The sequence below is a fragment of the Tupaia chinensis genome, unplaced genomic scaffold (genome assembly GCF_000334495.1).
Source record: "Tupaia chinensis unplaced genomic scaffold, TupChi_1.0 Scaffold000165_2, whole genome shotgun sequence".
Classification (NCBI taxonomy): Eukaryota; Metazoa; Chordata; class Mammalia; order Scandentia; family Tupaiidae; genus Tupaia; species Tupaia belangeri.
In genome coordinates this window covers 823,506-826,788 of record NW_006159640.1, presented here as the reverse complement: position 1 = coordinate 826,788, position 3,283 = coordinate 823,506, and the positions used below count along the sequence as shown (strand labels likewise).

The window sequence follows — 3,283 nt, the reverse complement described above, 5'->3', positions numbered from 1 at the left end:
AGCATCCATTTTCCTCTGGTCCCTCTTCTTTCTGCTTAAAAATATCCTTTTCTTTTTTTAGAAATAATAATGGGACCAGCAGATGGTATAATGGTTACATTGCTGGACTCCCACACAGTCGACCCTGGTTTGAGTCCTGGACCCTGTGGCTTACCACCCATGCTTGGCATGTATGCATGAGTTCCCAACACCCTGAGAGGAGAATGGAGAAGAGGGGATTGTGGTGTGGCCATCCCCCCTGGGGAGATGATTTCTTGCTTTCTGTCTCTCTGTCTCTCTCTCTCTCCAGTGAGCATATAAGCCCTATAGCAAAAATCTCTCTTAAAAAGAAAAAAGAGATAATTATAACTATCTTCTCATTTTTTTCACACATATGCTTATGTGATTTAAGGAAAGTTGATCCCACCCCTAGCTCCAGATGTGGGTCTTAATTGGCATCAGGACATGTCTTCCATCTCAACAAAGTCATTGGTCAGGGATGAGCATATGACCTTTGATGACAATCGATCTATTGAGGAAAACCAAGCTTTTTAAAAAACACATCTGTCGTTACCAGAAAGAGACATCTTTAAGTAAAAATAATAAAACTCTATGCTTGGTTTTTCTCAACACATCTTTAAAGGTTTTTAAATAGTTTCATACCAAGTTGGTCAAGTTGAAATTTTTAAGAACTTCATTTTTAATTTGTAATAAATGTTTATAACTTGATTTTTTCAAAAAAGTCAACAAACTGCAAGTACCTATTAATAAAGGTCTTAAATAATTGTCTTTGTGGGAAAACACACACACATACACACACAAACTCACCCAAGAGAGTCACATGATTGTCATCAATGTGAGCAACTACTGAGATCTGAGAGCTCTTTGTTCCAGTAGCTGAGGTCAATGATGTTAACTGTGAAAGCAGGCCACTCCACCTCTCAGCCAGTTTTCTCACCAAAATATATGAAGATCTGATGAGACAATATATGCAAAAAATGAGGTACATAGTCTCCATAAATGCTGACTAGAAAGCAGTTGCGTCTCACATAGCCAACACTTCCATTCTGAAGGGGTATTTTTGTTGTTGTTACCCAGGTTTTTATTTGTAAGTAAAAGAAGGCCTGATTTCAACTGGCACACCAAAAGGGGATTATCTTGTCTCCAGAGCTAAAAATACCATATGTAGGGACCAGCAGATGGTGTAATGGTTATGTTGCTGGACTCCCAAGTAGTTGACCGTGGTTCGAATCCTGAACTCATTGGCTTAAAACTCATACCTGGGAGAACCAGCAGTTAGTGTAATGCCTATGTCACTGGACTCCCATGTAGTCAACCGCGGTTCGCGTCCTGGACCCAGTAGCTTAAAACTCACGCCGGGCGCGTGTGCGTGTGTGCCCAAGATCCTGAGAGGAGAATGGAGGAGAAGGGATTGCGGCGTGACCATCCCCCCTGGGGGGGTGATTTCTGTGCTTTCCTGGGACCAGCAGACGGCGTCATGGTTATGTCGCTGGACGCCCACGGAGTCGACTGCGGTCTGCATCCTGGCCTGGGCAGCATAAACCTCATTCCTGGCATGTGTGCATGAGTGCTTAAAATCCCAAGAGGAAAATGGAAGAGAAGGGATTGTGGTATGGCCATCCCCCTGGGGAGTGATTTCTCTCTTTCTGTCTCTCTCTGTCTCTCTGGAGAGCCCATATGCCCTATAGCAAAATCCCTCTCTAAAAAAAAGAAAAAGTCATGTTTAGATTAAGACTGAGGGCTAGTTTAATCCATCCAACAACTCAAGGCCCACTCTTTATTCTACCTTGTAAACTTCATTCTAAACCTGATTCAACTTCCCTGATGGTCAAAAAATGGCTGTCAATAGCTCCTTCTACTATATCTTCCTATTCTGCTTTGAGAGCAATAGGAAACCCCATTCCAATAGTCTAAGAAAGTATCCTCTGAGTCTTCTGATTGGATTGGCTTAGGTCACATGTTCATCCTTGACCAATGACTTTGTTAAGATGGAAGACATGTCCTGATGCCAATTAAGACCCACATCTGGAGCTAGGGTTGGGATCAGCTTTCCTTAAACCACATAGGCATATGTGTGAAAAAAACGAGAAGATAGTTATAACTGGAATTTTATATTCACTTCTTATTGGATGACTAAACAGGATGATGGTGGAGATGGTAACGCTGCCATTTACTCATCCCTGCCCTGCTCAGCCTCTGGAGTGGACGAATTCTCAGCTGGTGGATCGGCTGCTTTTGTCTCTGCTGTGTTGTGGTTTAGGGTTCTCTGGTCTTCCGCGTCCATAATAGAAGTTTCTGTGGTACCGACGTGGAGGTGGCTGCTGACCTTGGGTGTCATTTCCTTGATTTTCCTTATCCTCTTCATTGGGGTCCTCTTTAGGTTGTCTTTGGTGAGGAGGGCTCCTGCGAAATCGTAGTCTGTAACCCTGATACATACTCTGCGTCCCTGGTCTGCCTTGTGCTCCTGCACCCTGGTTGTCAGCACCCTCCATTGCTTCTCCCTGCACAGGAGGGCTGGAATACTGTGGTCAATGCCCGTAGAGTCTCCTCATGTAATAAGGTGGGAATCTTCCCTGCAGTACGGCCTGAGTTGTTAGGCCTTTGGGAGTGCCCTCCATCCCTCTTCTTTTCCCCACTCACACTGTTCTGGTAATTTTGCTGGTAATTGCGTGGAGGACCCCAATGACTGGATAGCATCTATAATGGTCAGGGTCTGCTGCATATTTACTGCCTCGAACTGGAACTCCATCCAGGCCTGTAACATCTTTTGCCTCCGCACCCTTTTCTCCTTCAGCATCAAACTCCAGGTCTCCCTCTGCGACCCTGTGAAAGTATGTCCGGCGCTATTCTTTTTTATGGCAGTCTGGTGTACAAATACATCTTCCTTGGTGTCATTCCTGTCGATGAAACCATATCCATTTCTTACATTGAACCATTTCACTGTTCCCCAAACCTTCGTTGCGATGACCTTCTTGTCCCCTCCGGCATGGGTCTTGGCCTCGCTGCTCATGGTTACAGTGGTGGTGACTGAGGCCGGTTGCAGCAGCCGTGGCTCCTCCCAGGGTGGGATGGTAACTAGGCTGGCAGTAGTGGGGCTGCTCAGGGCTCTCTGGGGTCTGCTCTCCACTCCTGGGGTGAGTATTTTTTAAGTGATGACTCACGGATCTGGTTCATTTCCCTTTTGTGACCCCAGCACTTTAGAATCATTCATTGCCACCATGAGTACAGGGACAGGGAGTGTGTCAAAAATCACTGGTGCTGCTTCCACGGTGAAGCCTGAAAG

The 3,283-nt window shown here is 45.4% G+C and overlaps 1 pseudogene; it reads right to left on the bottom strand.

The window, feature by feature from the left end:
- Positions 1 to 2,170: 2,170 nt before the first annotated feature.
- LOC102490713 (nuclease-sensitive element-binding protein 1 pseudogene) lies at positions 2,171 to 3,023 on the bottom strand (annotated as a pseudogene).
- Between the last annotated feature and the right edge of the window lie 260 nt (positions 3,024 to 3,283).